A 22,523-nucleotide genomic window follows, 5' to 3' on the forward strand; every position below is an offset into this window, starting at 1 on the left:
TAAATGACACACATATACCTTAGCAGAACATAAGTGCCTCACACGCAGCTATGTGCGTCCCTCATATAATGTGTTTTTTCTCAGTAAAACAATGAAAATAGAATGCGATTTTTTGGCAATTATAAATTCACAAGTTGATCATAAATATATTTTTTTAAACCAATAAAACGCACATTCAAAATCAGCTCATCTGGGATATGTAGCGATTTTATGAATATGTTTGCAAATCAAATTATCAATTCCAACAAAATTGGAGGGGGGGAATGTTTAATCTTAGGAAGAAAATTAACTCTGAATGTTTGGCAATCACTTTATCAGCATCGTTTGCATGTAAACATTGTGCTCTGATCGATGATTCTTATCTGTTCATTAAAGCAGGCCTTGTTCTTGGCTAAACGCTTGTCATAATTTCACAATTTTCACTCACTGAGGCTGGCCACCCTCCAAGATATTCCAATTAAGAGTTTATTACTCTGTCACACTTTTAAAGGCCCGCGTCAACATATAGTTAAATTCTGTCTGGAGGACGAATCCTGGGCTACAGCTGCTCTGCTTCTGTGGGATTTTTTTTTTTGTCTTGTTTTTCTAATGAAAATAATCTATTGATCCTGTTCATAAGAGGAACACCCAGCTCCAAATCATTACCTCCTGGCAGTAACTAATTTTTGAGTCCTATCTGCTTCACCACACTCCTTAATGGCAGTTGAATAAATTTCTAAAATGCAGACTTCTCCATCTTTTCTCAAGGATCATACCTTACAGCAAGGGGGCAGAAATCAATAAGACCAACAAATAGTTACCCAGCATCAAGCGATGTGTTGAGCACCCAGCCAGGTGCCTTTGGGGTCTGTGTCCTCACCCAGCCTGCCACGCAGCACAGGGCACAGGAGAGAGCCAGGAGGGTGACTGTACATTGCCTAGAAATGACCTCCAACCTGCCATTTGACCTCACCTCCACCTTCTCAAATAACAGCTCACACGTGACCCAAAGACAGCCAGTGTGACTTAAGGCTTGGGTGGCTGGCTCAAGCAGATAAACCAGTACATCCAACTCTCACCTACACTGGAGATGGAGGCGAACAAGTCCTCGCCATCAGGGTGGTGAGCACTTGACCTCAGAGGTCATATATGGGCAGCCAGATTTCAAAAAAGCCTAATTACAGAAAGGACAGAACCAGGCAGGCCAGCAGCACATGGCTAGAAAGAGAAGGACCAAGTAAACCTGCCTGTGATGCCGGTGCCCAGCCGAAGTTCCCACGACGCTGCTTCTATCCGGACGCCTGTCCTTGGTCCTGCGAGCTCTCGTTCCAATACAAAACTGCCCCTGTGTTTAGCTGGTTTGACCACATTCTACACCTTGGAACCCAGAGACACAAAAAAAGCCTCGTATATTTGTGTACCAAGTATGACAGGCACATGTTGGCAATTCATGTGACCAGTGCTCCTCGAACACAGAGGGGCTCTGGGCTGCAGTCGGCATGAGAATAGAAAAATCCGGCACTGCCTGGAAGGGGGCACGTGAAGATGGCTCTCTCTGTGCCACAAAGCTCTGCTGATCTTAGCCTGTTGCTGTGGCAGGAGCTCCTAGCAAAATCTGCTAGCAGGGGTTCTCTCTAGAGAGCTGGATAGCCGGGGACAGGGGTAGGCAGGAAACTGAACTTGGGCTATGTACCTTTTGCACCTTTTGGATGTTTGTAACATACGCACATTCAAAAAATTAAGTAAAGCAACTTGACATTATTTTTTTCATAGATGAGCACTTTGGCCTCAGCAAAACATGTTACATTACTTTGTTTTCCTGAAAATAACATCTGTCCCTGAACAATTTTTTGTGACTTGAGCTGGCTACTGGGTCTACCATCATCTGACTCAACTAACCTATTCAAACCCTCTTGCCAATTACTCACCTTCCAGAACTTTCCATCCCAGCTACGTTGGTCTCCAGGTACAAACATTGTCTTTTCGTACAAACATTGTCTTTTTTCTTTATTTGTAAAAATAAAAATAATAGTACTCTTTTAATGATCTTTAATATAATAAATCCATTTGGGGTCAAGAAGTAAATAATTCAAAACACTAGAATCTCAAAGACAACAATCTGATATCTCCTTTCCCTACTCTGAGGTGTTGCTTTGGCTGCCCTACGCCCCAGGGAGGCTCTTCATATCCCTGCCCACCCCATTTCCCTAACCACCCCCTGCTCTGCCAGCCCAGCACAGCTCTACCACATTACTCCAAACTGCTTTCCACCTGAGCTATGGTTGCCACAGGCCACTTTTCATATTTTTTTTTCAGGGGGGGGGGCGGGTATTACTGGGGATTGAACCCAAGGATGGTTAACCACTGAGCCACATCCCCAGCCCTTTTATTTTTTATTTTGAGACAGGGCCTCACTACGTTACTTAAGGCCTAAGTTGCTGAGGCTGGCCTCTAACTTGGAATCCTCCTGCCTCAGCCTCCTGAGTTACTGGGATGACAGGTGTGGCCACCACACCCAGCACCCACTGGTGGATGTTTCCAGCCTCTTCGACTAGATCACTCTCTCACCTCCCCAGCCCAGCCTGCCTCTCTTCCTGTGCTGTCGTGATGTCAACATTCCCCAGGCAGGACTGAGCCTTCCCAAACTCCTTAGGGATGGAGCTGGCAGAGAAGGGCTCAGTTGTGGTAGCAGGCAGGGGCCAACATGTGTGGACAGGATCTGGAGCATTCACAGACAACAACTCAGACAGCGGGGTGTAGTGAAGAAACTGAAAGGAAGTCCTGGCTGTGCGGATTGAGGGGTCTGGGCCAAGTCATTTAACCTCCAAGCCCCCATTTCTATGTCAGTGAGAAAGAGGTTCACAAGCCCCGTCTCATGATTGTTGTCAGGAGTACAGGAAACCACGGAGTGAAAGCACCAGGCCTGAGTTGGCTTAGAGGCCCAAAATAAGCACTAGCTCATTCCTGGCTTGGAGCCTTCTACGAAGTGGCTACCAATCCACTGTTTTGCTATATAACCTCTCATGGGAAGATCTGCTGCCCTAGAGGCCAGGGCCTGTGGCCTCCTTCTCCAAATCCCCTAACTAAAGGGAGAAGGTTCCTGGTAATTATTAATTGATTAATTGAAAGCTATACACTGAGAACTTTTATGAGCACACACATACAAAATCAGAAGACCCACGTGCCCTTTCATCCAGCTACATAAATCATTCACTGTGTTTCCGTAATCTTTTCAAAGAGCCGGGATAGTCAATTTCCAATTATCTGTGTCAGTGGGGAACAGGAATAGACTGAATAATGAAACTCACAAATAATCCATATATTTAATTTTAGTAGTTGCTTCCCGCCAGCATGGAGATTTCCCACTGTGACTATCACTGCTCTTCCTGCCCCTCCTTTCTCTCTGGCAGGGACCAAGTTTGCCAAAGGTGTCATGAGCAGGAGACAGGAAAGCCAGGGTTTGGAGGACCTGAGAATTGGCTGGTTAGCCTTGGAACAGTGAAGCCTGAGTGGGTCCCAGGAGGCACTGCCTGGTGCGGTGGCAAAGGACAGAGTGGAATTATAGGACCTAAACAGCCAACCCCTCACGGTCACCAGCTGTGTGTGAACCTTGACTAAATCAGCTGACTCTGCAGCCAGCACCTCATTCTGAGACCCTGGGGAAGATACACAGTCCCAAATCTACTTCATTCAGTTCCCAGATACTCCTGAACATGTGGCATAGGCTAGCTATACATACACGTATATGGATGTGTGTATACAGACGGAGTGTGTATGTGTAGTATTCACACCTACCAAGCAGTTGCTGTGCCTTCAAAATACTGAATATGCTCAGAAGAAAAGAGGTCTAATTGGAGAACAATTCCATGGGCCATTTCTCAGCAGATCTTGCAAGCAAATTTCAGGTGGCTTGCTTGCTTTCTCCTCCTCCACCCCTTCCTCCTCCTATTCCTCCTTTTTAAAAAATTTTTTTAAATGGGCACATAAAGATTATACACATGTGTCAAGTACTGCGTGATGCTTCGATATGCATATTCAGTATGAAAGGTTCAGATCAGGGTGAGCTTATCTGTCTCCCTGGACATTTATCATTTCCTGTGTTGAAAACATTCAAAATGTTTTCTTTTAGCTTTTATTTTTGAAACATGCAGCACATCATTATCTGTAGCCATCCTACTGTGAAACAGAACACCAGAGATGATTTCTCACATCTAACTATAACTTAGTACCCACTGACTTCTTATCTGGAGCGGGGTACCAGGGATTGAACTCAGGGGCACTCAAAAACTGAGCCATATTCCCAGCCCTATTGTGTATTTTATTTAGAGACTGAGTCTCACTGAGTTGCTTAGTGCCTCAATATTTGCAATCTCCTGCCTCAGCCTCCTGAGCTGCTGGGTTTACAGGCGTGAGCCACCATGCCCAGCATAACTCTCAACTTCTGTTCAATCAACTTTTTAGATTCTACCCATGAGTGAGAGTGTTCAGTGCCTGGTTTATTTCACTTAACATAATATCCTTAATTTCCATCCACATTGCTGCAAATAACAGGATTCCATCCTATTCATGACTGAATCATATTCCACTGTGTATAAATACTTAGGCAACTTTCTTTAATGGTAACTAAAGGGAATTATGTTTATTCAACCCAAGCTTACAAGTTAATAAACTCTTTTAAAAATACAGAGATTAATTTGTTCTCCTTAATGACCCTGATTTGAGAAATAGTTAACCTGAGATTGCCCGCAGTGCCCGAGGGCTGACTACAGACCCAGAAGTATCCGGCTCTCCTGATGGTGGTCTCCAGTTGGCCAGCGCCTCCTCCATCCACTACTTCTCCCTGACACTGAGGGCCCAGGTGAGCCGCTTTTATCACCTGACACTTTCGCCCTCTGCCAATTTAGATTCTCTACCTGGCTTCTCTAGGTATTTGCATTTAGACTTGGTGGCTGACAAATCACAGTAAAATTATCTCCCATCCCACAAGCTCTTCCAGGAGACACTGATGCTCTTCCTGAGGAGAGATGGGGGTCTACATTCCTTCCTCTTGCGTTCAGGCATGTCTGAGGCTACAGCAAAAGACACAGTGTGTGACCTTTAAGGCTGTGTCAGTTTCCACCCAGGGAGGTGCTGTAACTCATACCAGCTCTTGAGAGAAAACTGTGAACATCTCTTCCCAATTCTGTGTTCAGCAGCCTGAAATCAACCGTGGCAGGAGTATTTACTGCACAGAAATCAACAGACCAGGACCTTCTCCAGCACAGGGGCCAATTGTCCAGCTCTCCCCACACCCTGCTTCCTGTGGTTCACTTGTGATGCTCAGATCCCAGCTATCATGCGGTGAGGAAGCTTCGGCAGCTTGCAGAGAGGCCATGGGAAGGAAGACCACGTCCCCCGGCCATCAGCCCCCAGGAGCTCCAGCTGACACCCAGCACCAAGAGCCAGCCATGCAAGGGCACCATCCTAGAGTGGATTCTGCACTCCTAGTTGCCTCCACGTGGAGCAAGGACAAGCCTTTCCCACGGAACCCAGTCTAAGTGCAGATTCATGCTCACGAGCACCTGTCAAGGATTGGAAGGGCCCAAGCAGCAGCAATAATGACCAGAAACTTGCTCCCGGAGGCTTGGAGCAGGCTGGCCCTGCCCTGCAGGGGCTCTTTCACCCCAGACTCCACAGCTTCACTCCTATCTCTGGTTCCACAATGTTCACATCCAACACGAACTCAGGTGGACTTGGCCATTTCTTTGTATCAAACCCGACATCCTCCCCTTGGGGAATTCTGGGATCTCTCAGCTCACAGCATACAACAGCTTAAGCTGGAGCTCGTCTGCAGCTCTGTTCCTGATTCTTTTGCGTAGTTCCTATTTGACAGAGCACAGTTCCTAAAAGCTGAGACGTAGGGAGTTCCACTCTTCTGTACCCATCTGTCATCGGGAATGGTTTCTCTCTGGCTGTTGCCAGGTAACTGACACTGCAGACAGAACGGAAAACCTCCCTGTTTAGTGCTACCTGAAAAGTCTCTCTCACCGTCGTCAATCGCTGACTGCCATCGATTTCCCATGACTCCCTCTCAGGCATGCCACCCTGTGTGACAGAGCCTGGCTTTCTAGTCACCCATCTCCTTCTTACCCAGGGGTCTGCTGCATGAATAAGACTGTGTTCTTGCCTTTTAAGGATCTTTGTCTACTGGATGGTAGCACTGAGAGAGCTGGAGAAGGCTTCTCTCAATGCGGGTTTCAAAGTTTGAATAAGAGTTTTCTTGGAAGGAAGGAAAGAAGGGAAGAAGGAAGGAAGGCATGAGCGAGGGAGAGAGGGAGGAAGGGAGGGAGGGAAGGAGGAAGAGAAGCAGTGAGGAGCAAGGAAACGTCCATTGCTTCCAGGTAGAAGGGAAGGTATGGATGGAGACGGGTTTGGGGAAGAGCAAGAGTTTGAATGTTGGAGCAAAGGTGCACAGAGAGTTTAGGAGAAGGCTCGGGGTCAGACAGAACTTGAACTTCGTCCCACCAGCAATAATGTAGAATTATTGAAAATGAGACCAAATGACATGATCTGATTTACACTTTCTAAAAATAACTCTCTGTTAGGCAGAGTGTAAATGGCTCAAAAAAGGGGGAGGAGGCCAATCTGAAATCCAGGTTACAAGGACCGGGGTGATGTGGCCACAGTCGGGACAGAGGAGAGGAGCCACCTGTGGGGTCAAAGCACAGCTAAGGGAAGTGTGGAGGGACTGGAGTGTGCAGGAGGAGGGGAGGAGGAGGAGGAGGAGGAAGAAGGAGGAAAGGCAGAAGGAGCAGGGGGAGGAATCATAGCAGCTCCTGCAACAGCTAAATGTGCATTAACTTGAGGGCTTTAATATATTATGTCATTTAATCATCACATCAATCTTGACAAGGAGATTTCATTAGCATTATCTCATTTTTGCAGAGAGGGACATCGAGGCACACTGAGGTTAAATCATCAGCTCTAAGTCACAGGGCTGGGAGGGCAAAGCTGGCCCCTAGTGATGACCCGGTTCTGGCTCCCAGGAATGGAGCTGGGGAGCAAATGTACTCAGCTTGCTTGCTGCCAGAGTGGGGTCATGGCAATGAGGAGAACAGAAAGGCACGGAGCTTACTGATGGGTTCCATCTGAACCTCTACTTCATGTCCCACACTCAGGCTTCCCAACTTTTCAGAGATAATTGTCCCAAAATCCACATAAAAACTGATGCTGTTGTAGAGCTTTGAGTCAGTCTTGAGAAAGTCAGGACACCCATGTGCCCTCTACTGCCCTGGGGTCTTAGCGTGAAGCCACTCTTCCATTCCCTGGACCCTGTGTCCCAGCTCCTGTTCTGGATACTCTTCCCCCCAGCTCTCTTTGCCAACCAGACCTGGATCCATCCTTTGTGGAGGACCCGACAAGCAGCCATGCATTGGAATTGGCCATGCATTGCTAAACCCTCCCATGAGGAGGCTCCCAAGAAGGCACACAGGAAAGAAAATTCATTCTTCACGAGGGAATGCAATTGTGAGGTCGAAACCCCAGTACTATTAAGAAACACCCCAAACAGCCCCTCCCTGGAGACCACAATGCTTTTCCCCTCCCCATTCCCCCATGCACCCGTGTGCAGACCCAGTCCCAGGCCCTCTCCTCGGCTCTGATCACGATTCCGGTCAATTCCCCCAGGGGATCCAGGGCATGTGACTGGCTAGAGTCTGGCTCACAAGCTCTGGTGCTGTTCGGCAGAAGCCACCTGACCACCCCCAAGCCAGGCCTGAGCCTACCCAGAGCCACACACCTGCTGCCCTGCTGCTGTGATCCCTTATTATGAGAGCCCATCCCATCTAGAGGTAATCAGGAGGCTGTGGGATGCCCCCAGGCCTGGTGCCTGCAGCAAGGCCAGCTTTCACCCCACCCCCCTATCCTAAGCTAAGCAGCCACCCGTGTTCCCCAGCTGCCCCAGTGTTGGTAAAGCTCATCAGGCCTCTGGATACAATAGTGTCACAGCCACAGGAGGAAGGAAAGTGACAGCAGAGGCAGAGCCAGCGGCTGTTCTTGCCTGCGAGGAGGAGAAATAACACTGGCAGAAGGGGAGTAGCTGGTAGGGCGTGGAGCATTTTGTTCCCTTTCTTCTGGGTGGTGAGATCCACAGCATCACCCTCATGTTGTGCAGGCAGCTGTGCCCATTAAACCATCTGCATCGCAGAATGCCAAGGGACTCACGCAGGGCTCGCATCTGCCGGGGTGGGGAGAGGCTCCCGGTGACTCCAGGCTGTGGCACGGCGCTGCTCCTGCTAGCACGCCTTTCCAGCGGGGCCAATTTGCCCCTGCACAGAGCCCACGAGCTGCTGATCTGTGGCCGTGCATGGGTCGTTTGTGCTCACTAACGAGGATCAGTTGCCACTGAAGGCACCTCTGATTTCCATAGCTGAACATTATGTCTGCATGGAATTCTCAGTGAATTTCCACAGGGCCTGAGGACATAGGACCCTGGTGAGCAAGATGTAGCTCCTCAATACACCAAGCATTCTTAAAGTATTCAGGGCATGACAGTCAAGAGCTCAGCCCTGTGGCCTCCAGGGAGGGGCTGTTTGGGGTGGTTTCTTAATGGTACTGAGGTTTCGACCTCACAATTGCACTCTCTCATGGAGGATGAATGTTCCTTCCTGTGTGCCTTCTTGGGAGCCTCCTCATGGGAGGGTTTAGCAATGCATGGCCAATTCCAGACTTTTCTGGACAGTAGCAATTAGCAAGCTAATGCTCATTAACTGTAAGTACAGTGACAGGCAGACCATGTGTATAGGCATGTGGGTAGATGAGCAATCAGACAGATAGATGAGTGGATAGATAGGTAGTTAGGTGGGTAGATAGATAGATAGTTAATTTTTAAAAATCATTATCTGATCTGTCAGACCTCACTCTTTAGGAAAGATAAAACAGGATCACATTATAATGAATTCAAGTTCCCCCAACTCACTTGTTATGGTTTAGATATGAGGTGTCCCCCAAAAGCTCATCGTGTGAGGCAATGCAAGAAAGTCCAGAGGTAAAATGATGGGGTTAGGAGACTCTTAACCTGATCAGTGTATTAATCCCCTGATATGGATTAACCCGGTGGTAGCTGTAGGCAGGTGGGGTGTGGCTGGAGAAGGTGGGTCACCAGGGTTGTGCTTTGGGGTCTATATTTTGCTCCTGGTAAGCAGAGCTCTCTCTGCTTCCTGTTGCCAGGTCCAGAGCTGCTTTCCTCCTCCACTCCCTTCCACCATGAGGTTCTGCCTTACCCGGGGCCTATAGCCATGGAGTCGGCCATCTATGGATTGAGACCTCTCAAACCTTGAGCCAAATAAGCCTCCTCTAAAGTTTTTGTCAGGTCTTTTGGTCACAACAATGAAAAAGCTGAATAAAACATTAATCAAAAATAAAAATAACACTTGTCAAAGGGGGCTGTAGTAAGCTCTGACAGCCCTGGAAGACCCTGGCTCTACTCGGACCCCCCACCTGAGATGCCCTTCAAGGGAGCAACACAGCCGCCCCTGCAGCAGTCCCGATGGGGAAACTGATGCAGGTGCTTAGGGTGTCCCTTTGGGATGCCCCTCCTCACCATGGCCAAAGAGTGCTGGGTGCTATCAGAGACTCTCCCCAACTCTGCATAACTAATGGCCCCTGATAGCAATCAAGGACTAGTACGGTTCACTTTGATCTTGCCCCTAAGTGTGTGGTCCATGGACTCCGGATGTTTGCACCACCAGGGATCTTGTTAAACAGGCCCTGGTACCAGATATTTGTAATTTAGTGAGTACAAAATGCAACTGAGACCTCTAGAATTTTCAAAGCTTCCCCAGGAGGTTCTAGTGTGTAGCAGAGCCTGAGAACCACCATCCTAGGGCCGCCATCTTGCTGCTGCTCAGGCCCTGGAGAACCAGTTCAGATTCAGGTTCTGAGGTCAGTGGTTTGGCCCAAGATCCAGGCCGGGGCTTATCTCCTTAGTCCCAGAGTGCATTTTTTCATGGAAAGAATGTTGAGGAGAGTACGAGGCCACTCAAAAGGGACAGGGCAGGGGCCTCCCATCATACCAAACTGTTCCTCCCCCTCTTTCTCCTCCCCGTTTTTCCAAAACATAAAAGGCAAATACCTGAGTATGGAAAAGGGTGGAACGGGGGAGCAGGGCTTGCATGTGGGTGACCTGAGGAAGTCCAGAACTCTACCCAGGGGTCTGTGTCGTGCATGTGGTAGGATGTGGGACAGGCTGTCCACATGAGCAATGTGTGAGCATCACCGCAGACAGCCCTCTTAAAAAACATGACCCCGAGAAAGAGTAGAGAGAGAGAATGCTCTCACCCTGGTTCAACTATGTAAAGGACTAAAACAACACTTGCATTTACCCCTAAAATCTCAAAGGAGCTTACAGAAAACTGCAAGAACGTTTAACAGTCCCTAAAGAGGACATTTAAATAAACCATTAAAGACCAGAAGCTTCAACTCGAGCACAATTTGGAGTTGGCCAACTTGTGATGGCTTCTCAGCACAAGGAAAGTCACTGTGGGTTTCCAAGGGTACTGTGGGACTGCCCGGGGCACAGAACTATCAAGAGCATCAGTCAGGGGCTGTCCCTCGCGTCTGGTGACCTGAAAGGAGGGCTGCTGTCGGCTCCCCACCCTGTTTCCCTCCAGTCTGTCCTTCAGCCCCTTCCTTCCTGGACTGGTATGCAAGTCCCCCAATGCCTCTGCTCCCCTACCCCCTCCTCACCACGGTCCACGGCCACCTCCACACGCGTGGTGCTCTTCACGTTCTATCCTCACCCAAGCCTCCCCACTTCTTCATGGCCCCAGAACGAACACAAAGTTCCTCAGCCTGACGCTGCTCTGTATGTCTGTTCTGTTTGTATGTCTCTACCCCAAATGACTATTTCTCCCCCAAATCTCCATCCCTGCTCTGGATGGAGACTATAAGCCCAGGGTCCACACTGGCCTCCTAGCCCTTTCCAAATGCCCCCAGGCTTGGGTTCCTTCTGGTCCTTTCACCTGAAATGCCTTCCATCCCTCCATCTCCTGATTTGTTCTTTTGAACCTGTCAGAGGAATCTTGGTTCCAAAAAAGACAGAATTAACAGTGAATAACAGGAACCAGAGGGGGAGACGCTCCCTGAGCACCTTGGCACACGAAAAGCACACGTCTCTGAGCTGGATGAATTCCAGAGGAACTCTACGAACTTACTAATTAGCGTGCCGAGCCAATAACAAGAGCTGCAAGAGCCAACCTGCAGCTGCACCAGCCGAGCTCCATGCCACCAGATACAGAGGTGAGATCCAAATTGATTTGACAACATCAAAGGCAAAGGCACTGGCCAACTGGGTGGCAGCACCGGTCCAGATTCCTGGAGGCCCCTTGCTGGGCAGAGTATGCGTCTAGTTGCTGGAACCTGGGGAGGTGACTCAGGGATATCCCTGCTGGACCAGCCTGGTGGATCCAGAAGAAAGCAGGGGAGCGTGGATGGTAGTGGGTCAGGGCCCTCCAGGGACTCTGTACTAGCTGGCTCATCCCCTTTGTGAAATCCCCCCAACTCCCACCTCCTGAGAACATGTCTTATTTATCCCAATTTTCTGAGAAAGAGATCAAAATCCTGCCTCTAAATCCAAGAAAACTCCAAACAAGTGTGCTTCATGTTGACCCAAGAAAGATTCTAGATGTGAAGATGTTAAGTATTTCAGCACTTAAAACAGAAAGCAGTAAGGATTCATCCGGAACTCACTGGGCCAGTTTAGCCTCGCATCTGTTTTTCCATCGGATACAGAGTTCTTTGAGGTCAGGCGGCACATGGTATTGTGGTTCAGCATTCCTTCTTGGAGTCCACATGCTCCCTACCTACTCCTCTCCCTCCCCCAGGCCCCAAGAACAATGCTGCTTTGGTGCACTTTGACCCTCACTTCCTGGGGCTCTTTATTAGGCCACTGGTCAGTCAGCTTTCCGTCATTATAACAAAGTACCTGAGATAATTAACTCAGAAGGAGAAAAAAAAATTTTTTTTTGACTCAGTTTTGGAAGTTCTAGTCAAAATCAGCCAACCCATTGCTTTAGGCTCTGGTGGTGAACCAGATAATTATGGGAAACAAGTGCCCAGGGAGCAAACTGCTCACCTTGTGGCCATGAAATAAAAGAGAGAGAGGGGAGGACCATGGTTCCACGATCCCTTCAAGGGAATGCCTCCAATGACCTAAGGACTCCCCACCAGGTCTCACCTCCTGAAGGCTCTACCACCTCCCAGCAGTCCTACTCTGGAGACCAAACCCTTAACACGTGAACCTTTAGGGTACAATATGCAAACCATGAAGCTGTGGTGGCTCATAATCTGCCCCTACTTCACATCAAGTTCAGAGCATCGCTCTACCCTGTGTTTCAGCTGAGGGAGAGGGGCTTCCCTCCTCCACCTGAACACCTCTTCCAGTAAACTCCTGGTCCAAGCTCCCTCAGACTTGGGTCTGTACATTTGCTTTGGCCAGCCTCCTCCCTAAATGCATAAACCCTGACCTTGAACCCCAAATCAACTATCAGGGTTCTGCAGAATGACAGCCCTTGGTTGCTAACCAAGGTCAGTCACCTTCCTGCCAATCTGGCTCCTGCTATATAACAAGGCCCCCAGTTTGCACCATCACCATGGCCACCTCCTCGGTGATCTGGGCATTCATTACTAAACATTTGCCAGGACTGTGGCCACTAGATAGATGCTTCCTGTGCCAGACCAAAGCTGCTCGCAGGTCCCATAGTGGCTCTGTGCCCAGGCGCCAGATCTTGGTCCATCTCTACTCTCTTCTTTAAGTGTCCAGGCCAGATGTAGCCAAAACCAGAGAGGGGAGACAGAACAGGGAAATATGGTCTACTGCACCAAGCCCGTCTCTCCTTTTAGGAGAAAGTCTTGATTAGGGAAAATAGAGCAATGAAAAATATAATCCATCAGGTGACCTCCACATCTACAAGGATAAGCCCTTCCTCCCCCATAAGGGGCTGATCCTACCACGTGCTTCCTGAACCTCCTTCCCTTGCTCTTCCTCAGTCCTCACCCCATCAGTGGTCTTCTCAGTACCCTGAACTGCATGTTCCTCCCTGCCCCTTAGTTCTTTGTCTCTGCCCTTAAACAAGTTTAAATGGCTGTCATCTTTTAAAAGTTTGTATTATTTTTAAGGAACTACCTTCCCGATTATTGGTTCCCTTTTAGCTACTACCACATCTCTCTTCTTCCTTTCAGAGTAAAAGTTCTTTAAGAAGATGTGCAGACCCTCCTCCATGGTCTCACACCCCACTCATTCTTCCACCCCAATGCCACTAGAATGTTCTGGTGAACATCATCACTGTCTTGTCTTGTGCTGAAGCCAATGAATGCTCTTCATTTTAATTGACCTGTCCTCCTAAAGCCTGCCCTGTCTGCTACCCATGCCTCCTTGCCAGTGTTCTTGACAGAACCCCGTCCCCTGCCGTCCATCTCTTTTTTCTCAGCTCCAGATTCAGATCTCCAACTGTCTGCCCAATGTCTTCACCTGAATGACAGAGAGAAAGCCCAAATCTAACTCCGCAAAAAGCAAACCATAGTTTCACCTCTTACCAAAAGAAAAAATTGCTCCACCCCCAAGGTCTCCCTATCTCAGCAAATAATATTACCATCATCCAAATGCCCATGCCCAGAACCTGGGCATATCCTTGACCACTCTCTTTCCTAACACCCAACCCACAAATGTGTCTTAGCAGCTCAACCTCCAAAACCCATGATACATGTGACCATTTCTCTCATTTCCTTTTACTTCCCTTGTTGAACTACCATTGTCTCTTGCCTGGGCCATTGTTAACAGTGTCCTAATTGGTCTCTCTACCTCTACTTTTGCCCCCCTACAAAACATCCTCCATAAGGCAGCAAATATGATCTTTCCAAATCATAAAGTGGGTCACGTTATGTCCCTGATGAGGCACAATCATAGCAGTTCTGCTGCCCTCGGGCCCATCCTCTCCTCCCACACCACGTGGTGTTTCTTCAACTCAAACCCACACACGTCATCCCTCTGTAATCTGGGTTGATAGTTCCTGACTTTGTTTCTGCTGCTATAACAGAATATTACAGCCCAGGTAAATTTATAAATGATAGAGGTTTATTTGGCTCATGATTCTAAATGAGGAGAAGGCCAAGTACTTGGGATCAACATCTGGAGAGAGCCCTCATGGGGTGTCACAACATAGCAGCGTGAGACAGAGCTCACAGCCATTCCTGTGTTAACTAACCCACTCCTACAACAGCATTCACCCATTAATGACGGTGGCATTCCCTGGATCCAGTCATCTCCTCACCAAGCAGGACCATCACAGTGCAGTGAAGTTTCAACATGAGCTCAAACCACCGTCTTCTGCGGCCATGGACAAAGTCCCAAGCCCTCAGCCTTTTGTCACCTGGCCTCACCTTCTCCACCATGTTTTACGGTCCTTCCATCTGAAGTGCTTGCGTGATCCCCAGTGGCCCACTCTCTCTTGCCTGAGTCTTTGCCCTCTGCCTGACATGCCATCCATCCTGTGTTTCTGCTCTCCCACTCCTAAAGTAGGATTCGCTGTGGACATCACCCCCTGCAGGGGGCCTCCCTTAAACTCCAGCCTGCATCCCTAGAACCCAAGGCCCCTTTTATGACATCCAACGCACTACATCACATTGCCTTTTTATATGTCTGCAGGGCTTCCAAAGGCAGCAACGGAGACTAAAACATCTTTAAACCTTCAGTGCAGAGGACAGAGCTGACACAGGGAAGGCATTCAGACGTGCGCAGATTGATGGGTGGAAACTTGTGGGAGCACAGCATACATTTTGGAAAACCTAATAAGGGCTCCAGGCATTTTTGACAGGATAGAGTGATGAACTGGGTTTAACAAGATAAAATTTAATTGGAACAAATGTAAGGTTCTGCCCTTGGGTCCAGAAGGCACAGGTGTGGGAAGAGGGAGCTGTGTGTAGTTGCAGTTTATATGAAAAGGCTGGGGAGTTGGAGTCGTCGGTAAGCTCAGCGCGGGTCAATAGTGTGATCTGACTGCCAAAAAAATTAATGCGATCTTAGCTGCACTGGAAACACAATTCCTGGAGCCCAAGAGGTGGTACCACAGTCCCGTCAGACCTGCCCGCCGCTCTGGGTTCCTTCTGAGCTTCACACTTTGGGGGCCACCCTGAAAAGGGTGCTAAAGACAAGGCCAGAACGAGAAGAGACTTGCAGTCAAGTCAGAGGAGAAACAGGGGGAGGAGCAGATCTCAGGTCCTCGCTGCTCATCGTGGGACACCGAAAGATGTATAGCATTAAGGAATTAGTTTCTAACCAACAGGACTAAGAACAAACAGGAGGGAGTCTGTGGATGGATTTCAAACCGCAACAATGCTCTTTTCAAAACACATATATTCATCCCTCAATATCCATGAGGGGAGGGTCCCAGACCCCAACAAACAAATACCAAGTCCGTAGATGCTCAGGTCCCTGTGTACACTGGTATAAGATCTGCATAGACCCTATACACATCCCCCATATACTTTAAATCATCTCCAAATTACTTACAATACATATTACAATGCAAAAGCTATGCAATTCGCTGTTTTATGGTGTTTATTTTTTAAAAAAAATGTTTTTGTGTTTTTTAAGTTGTTGATGGGCCTTTATTTTGTTCATTTATTTATATGCAGTGCTGAGAACTAACCCAGTGCCTCACACCTGCGAGGCACACGCTCTCACTGAGCCACAACCCCAGCCCTTTGTGTTATTTTTATTTTTTTTCTGAATACTTTCAACCTGCAGTTCACTCAATCTGTGGGTGTGGAATCTGAGGATACAGAGGGCCAGCTGTATCTGATTATGTCTCAAACACACACATGATCCCCAAGTCAAACACCCACCCTGCTCAAATCCCATTCAAACCTCTATGTAAAACCCTTCTAGGGCTCCCCAGTGCCCTTGGACACAAGAGCACCCATCTCCAAGCCCACACTGGCCTCACCCAGCTCTAGCCTCTTCTCCTTCTCTCCTGGGTCACCCTGCCCCTTTAGGGACCTTGCACCAGACTCTCCTGCCCCAAGACTTTGCCCAACAGGTTGCTTTGCCTGGAAGGCTCTGCCCTCCCTTCCTGTGCTGAGTCAAAATCTGCAGCACATTGTCCCCTGGGAACCCCCACCTGCCCCCAGGGCTTGGCACATCTGTATCCCACAGTGAACAGATGACACTGGCTGACTGGACATTTCATTAGGCCATCCCTCACCATGTCTGGCTTTTCAATTAGGTAAGCATGCTGCCACACATTGTGTCACATAACATAGGTCAAATCCCACCACAGTGTCTTTGCACCAGCATTGAATTACGTCAACTAGTCTGAAACAGGGAGACAATAGGCACTGCACCTTGAGACCCTGGTTATGGGGGGATTCTGTTGCAACCCTTTTGGTGAATTTGACCTGCATGTGTTTAATGAGTTTTTAAACTATTCTCCTCCAGGCTGCCAATCACAGTCAATTTTCACTCATCTAAAAATCATAAGCAGTAAATTAAGTTGAACATCACTCATGTAATAATTCCCTGTGGGCCTTCCATATTTCCCTCCCCAAAATGAAGAAGACCCTATTGAAGAAGTATGTATGAATTTTCTATCCATTCGCTCAGAGCAATACAATCCATTTCAACTTTATTTTTATGAATTCCACTTACTCTCTATCTCAAGCCCCCATTGTGCCCTACCGGGTGAAAATCTGATCCTGCCAATACTTTGTTCTTCCTTTCTGCCCCACTCTGGTTCCTGGTGGCATTTCAATTCTGGTGCTCCACTCACTAGATTTGTGAATCCATCTTTTCAGATGGAACATTCTGTCAAATCCCTCTATGCTGATGTCCGTTGAGGTGTCCCTGTCCCTGTCTCAATCTTAGATACAGCCTGATATCAGATAGGATTGTATTTCACTGAAAATAATTGTCCTCCTGACTTCCAGGGAGCTGAAGGTCAGTGGTTCTCCAAGCCTGGTCCTTAGACTAGCGGCATCAGCTTTACCCAGGGAGGTGTTAGAAATGAACATTTTCAGACCCCACCCAAGACTTTAGAATCAGAAACAGAAGTCTGTGCTCTAACAAGCCTTCCAGATCATTCTGAGGTTCAGGGTTCAGAGGCATTCAAAGGGAGTTATTTCTTCACAGAACAAGAAGTCTGGAGGTTGGTGGCTGTCACTTGGTGACATCATGGCTACCCCTGGCTGCAGTGAGAACTGAGGAATTACCATTAATCTCTGTGGCCGTAATAAACGGTGGCAGAGGAAATGGGGACAGCAACAGCAGCCGACCCTCTGCCCTGCTCGGACTGCTGTGCTCCACCAGGCAGCATGCCCCTCATGTCCATGAGCCTCAGGTCCAGCAACACCCTCCCTCAGCCACCTGCACCCTGCCCTTTGGGCTCCGTAGCCTCTGATGCTATGGTCTTGATGGTTCTGGCCACAGGGTATTTGGTTTCTCTTCCAAGCAGCCCAGACCCCTTTGCAGTCATGTCTGGGCCATGCTATGGATACCCCTTCAAAGCAGTGTCCCACTCTATGCTCCCATATTCAGATCTACGGGGGGCCTCTGACATCCACCTCCCTTGGTGAAGGGACATCAGGAGTGTTGAAAGGCAGGAGTCGGGACTGGCACTCCCCTTGTGGACTGACAAACCATCTTCTTCCCCATCCCAGGGAGAGGTCCCTCTTAAAACATCTCATCGAAAATGGAAAAAAACAAATTCTGGTACAATATGGACTCCCCCCAAACCTCCCCGACTTGCACCAGGAATACATCTGAAAAGACAAGCACTTGAAGTCTTTTTTCCTCTGACTCTCTTCTGGAAGCAACGGAAGCTTCAAATATAGTGGTCTGTGGGAGGTGGGGGCGGAGGGAGTGGTGCAGAGCAGGAGAGCACAAGGGCGGGTAGGAGCACCGAGGACGTGACAGTATCCTGCCACATCCAGGATGACTTCATAAACACTAGCTGCTGTTTTCAACACCATCTTTGGAAGGGAACATTGTGCAGATGTTGGCGGGTGTTGGTGGGGGGTGTCTCCCTAATGCTGTGTCTACGAAGTCCAAAATAGCAGCAGGCAGAGAAGTCTCTCTCCAACCCAGTTATTTTGAGAGAAAACCTGTTGGAGTGGATGGAATGGTGGGGGTGGGGGGGGGGGGAAGAAAGGGAAGCATCAGATTCTCTGTCCACATCTGTCACTGTCTAGCTGGGTAGTCACAGCCACGTCACTTTGTCCCTTTGAATCTTGTAATTCTGAATCCTGTGGGAGATGAACCCCTGCCTTGCCTGTGAGTAGGCAAATACCTTCATGCCCATTTCACAGATTGCAGCTACCAAGGGGCTGATGAACCAAGGCACATAAAAGTGTCTTGAAATTAAGCAGTGATTATGCAAGGAAAATGTCACATGCCCTTATTGTCTCTCTTACAAATCAAAGGGGGAAATTACTACTTGCCTTAATAGAACCAGGGCTGGTTTTTCCAATTAAATTCTGATCATGTCTCTGAACTGCTCATGGTTGTCTCTACAGACATGTCAAAGAGGTCAGGGAAACTAAATAAAGAGGAGGGGAAATAAGAGATGACAGAAAAGCATGTTTCCTGCACAACCCCAGGGGTGACTTGAGGCCACGTGTATCCTTACTGATTTTCTGCCTGCTTGATCTATCTGTTACCGAAGAGGACGGTTGAAGTCCCCACCGCATGGTGGATTTTCCTCTCTCTCCCGGCAGTTCTATCAGTCTTTGCCTGGTGCCTTCTGACGGGTGGTGGGGTGTATACACGTTTAGACATTTCTGAGGGTTTGACCTCTTGGAGAACTAACTTCTTTTCATAATGTCATGCCCCTCTCTATCCTCAATAATCGTCCTTGTTCTGAAGTCTTTTTAAATTTTTTTTTTCAGTTGTAGATGGACACAATATCTTTATTTATTTTTATGTGGTGCTGAGGATTGAACCCAGGGCCTCACACGTGCGAGGCAGGCGCTCTACCACTGAGTTACAGCCCCAGCCCCTCCATGTCTCTACTTTTATCTAAGTCTTGACATTTAAAACAGAATTCCTTTAGAAAACATAGAATTGGGTCTTGTTTTTTTTTTTTTCATGATCTACTCTAACAAATTGTCTTTTAAATTTGTGCACTTAGATCATTCACATTTGAAGTGATCACTGATTTAATTGGATCAATATCCACTGTGTTTATGACTGTTACCTTGTTAGACTTATTTTGTCTCGCTGGACTTCAACAGATGACTTGCCCTGTAATCTCAGTTCTCTGAGGAGGGGGTTGAAGAAAATTCATCAATTTTCAGCTTTTTTCTGGGGGTGATGACTTTTGAGCTCTTATATGGAAGCTGAAATCACAAGTCAGCAGATAATTTTACATCATGTGGATTACGTGTGTTTGCTGATTTTCAAAAGCATCTAGACCTCAGCTCCATCCTACTCTATCCAGCTGGTCACTCTAGAACCAAAGAGAGAGCGCACGTGTCCCAACTCACATGGAAGCAATCCTGCCGGCCCCAGACTGATCTGAGCAGCCCCTTCCGCATAGTGTTTCCTGCACAAACAAGAACAGGTAGGTCCCTGCCCTGTGCTCTTGCAAGCTCAGTGCATCTGGGGTCTCTTCCAGAACCCCTCTTCCACTTTTCATTGCAGAAAACTCAACCGCTCATATGCAAGGATCCAATAGCACGAGCTCAACTCCAGATATCCACTATTAATTATGCTCTTATCCACCCAACAGCTCACCAGAATTAACCTTCTTTGTCCGAAAAAATTTTTAAATCAAGGATCTGATTATAATATGCACTTTAAAGACACTTAAGCAAATTGTTGGCTTAAAAAAAGAAAAAGAGAAGAACTCTGCCTTCTCCGGAACTCAATCAACCTGAACCCCTAACTGGCAGCTCCACACAATGAGAACTGCTGCTCCTGTTGATGACCCTGTAGCGCTGCAAGATCCTGGAGAGCTTCTGAATCATCCAAGAAAGATTAAATTATGTTCAGTGGCACATTAGTGTTGAGTGCATTTTATAACACACTTCACATCCACAGAATTGGATCATTCACATGAGGCACAAGGTGACTCTCTTATTGTCCAGGACCTAATTCATTTTAGTTCGATTTGAATGACAAAGGTTCACTAAACACCTACTGCTCTTCCTGAGCTATACTGCACCCTAAAAGAGGCATTCCATTTACTCAAGGAGCTCAAAATGTTGTGCTAAATGGAAACAAGCAAACAAGTATTTAAATGAACAAATAAACCACACAAACAATACACATCCTTTATGACCTGGCACCCAGCACACACAAAGCCAATTGGAGGAGGGCTTGTTCAATGACAAAGTGCCAGACAGGTCCAGAGATGAGAGTGATTAGAGAATGAGACGAGAGGAGAAGATATTTCAGTTCCACTCTGGAGGATTCTTGGGATGCCACTATCAATAAAGTGCAAGAAAGTTTTCTACCAAAAGAGAAGTGGTGAGAACATTCTAAAGACAGAGGAAGGCCTAGTATTTCTAGAATCTGTGGGTGGGAAAATGCTGGGAATGGTGCTGGGACTTAGAAATTTCTGTTTTCCTCAAACAACATCAAGTTTCCAGCAGAAGAGTGATGTGGTCAGATGGGCTTTAAAAAAGTCCTTCCAGAAACACAAGGGAAGGAGACTTAGGAGACGAAGGAAAGACGGGAGACACAGAAACTACTGCATAAGTTCAAGCAAGAAATAAGGGATAATGAGAAACAGAAATAGGTGCATGGTTCAAGAGATATGCTGTGGCTTGAATGTCCCCTTCTAATCCCCGTTATGACAGTATTAAAGGCAGAGCCTTTAGGAGGTGATTAGGCCAGGTGTTTCTCAGCTTTCTGTTGCTGTGACAAAATACTTAAGGAAATCAACCTAGAGGAGAAAAAAAAATTCTTTTGGCTCATAGTTTTGGAGATTTCAGTCCATAGTTGCTGTGGGCTTCGGGGGGGGGGGCGCAGGGCAGAATATCACGGCACGAAGCAAGTGGCAGAGCAGGCTTCTCACCCCAAGGTAGCCAGTAAGCGGAGAAAGAGAGGGGTGGGAGGTGGACACAAACTACACCCTTCTAGGACGCTCTTCTAGTGATCTATTCCCCCAACTAGGCCCCCCCTCCTGCAGTTTCCAACAGTCCATTCAGTGATGAACCCGCACGTGATTGGATTAATCCGCAGCTGAGATCAGAGCCCTCGTGATATAATCTCTTCCCAAAGCCCCATCTCTGAGCACAGCTGCACTGGGGACCAAACGCTCAACATGTAAGCCTGTGGGGGCATTCTGTATCCAAGCTGGATCAGGCCTCGAGGGCATCCCTGCATGAACAGATCCATGCCATCGGGGTAGGTTATCCCTAATGTTGCTTCTGTCCTTCACCAGGCTCACCTGCCATCCCGCCATGTTACCATGCAGCCCAGGCAGTCTTGCCAGAGGCGCGTGTCACACTCTTGGACTCATCAGCCTCCAGACTGTGAGAAATAAATGCCTTTTCTTTACAAGCTTCCCAGTCCCTGGAATTCTGTCCTAGTGGCACAAATGAACTAGGATGAGATGCAGTAGAGGTAGATGTACTCGCACCTGGAGACCAAGGATGCAGGAGGTGGAAGGGTAAAGACCCTCTTAAGTGGTTAGCAAGAGCTGCCCGTCCACACCCACATTATCCACCTCTGAAACGTGTTTCTGCAGCTCCTGTGATCCCAAGATGGAGTCTATGTCTCTACCCCCCCCCCTAAAACCGGGTTCTAGCTCGACCCTGCTCGAATCCTGAGCCAATGCTGAACAGTCAGGCTGCTGCCAAGAGAGTCTGGGTTTCCCTAGCAACGGCCCTGAGAGAAGAATTCCAATGGATGTAATTTATTTGGGAGATGATCTCAGGAAGCCCAGATAGAGACTGGGAGAGAAAGGAAGCCAAAGAGAGGTGTCATCAAGCAAGTCACCACTGGCACAGCTGAAGTCCTGCCCTGCTCAGTGGCTCTGGGAGACATATCAGAAGCGTCCCACCCGAAGGGGGAGCAGTCTGATATTGACCCATCAGTCATTGCTTGAGGGTTGCTGGGGAGAGAAGAGAGAATGTCCCATAGCCTGCCTGACACATGGGCTGCTGCCTGGGCTGCTTACACTTGGAACAACTGGGACAACCAGCAGCAGGTGCTCGCAGTGGACCAAAGTGCCCAGAAAATGTGCAGAACAAGTAGATCTGGTGGATGCTCACGGGGTACATCATGTCTCTCACACCAGACAAGCCTGGGGTTTGGGCAGGGCAGCAGAGGGAGGAGGAGGAGGGAGGAGTCACTGGAAGACACAGTTATGCTGTCCCAAGTCTGAACATGCTAATCCCCCAGATCCATTCAGGGATCAGACATGAGCATAGAAACCAGAGCACTGGCAGTCCTGGTCCCCTCGGGGAGCATGTTAGACACACACGCACAGACACACACACAGCAGAGGTGACGTCTGTGGCTGTTCTTGGTGTCCCAAATCCAGTATGCACATGCTTACCATGTGCGT

The sequence above is a fragment of the Marmota monax genome, unplaced genomic scaffold (genome assembly GCF_021218885.2).
Source record: "Marmota monax isolate L192 unplaced genomic scaffold, Marmota_monax_Labrador192_F-V1.1 WCK01_AAM20220418_F8-fsc00352, whole genome shotgun sequence".
NCBI classification, from domain to species: Eukaryota; Metazoa; Chordata; class Mammalia; order Rodentia; family Sciuridae; genus Marmota; species Marmota monax.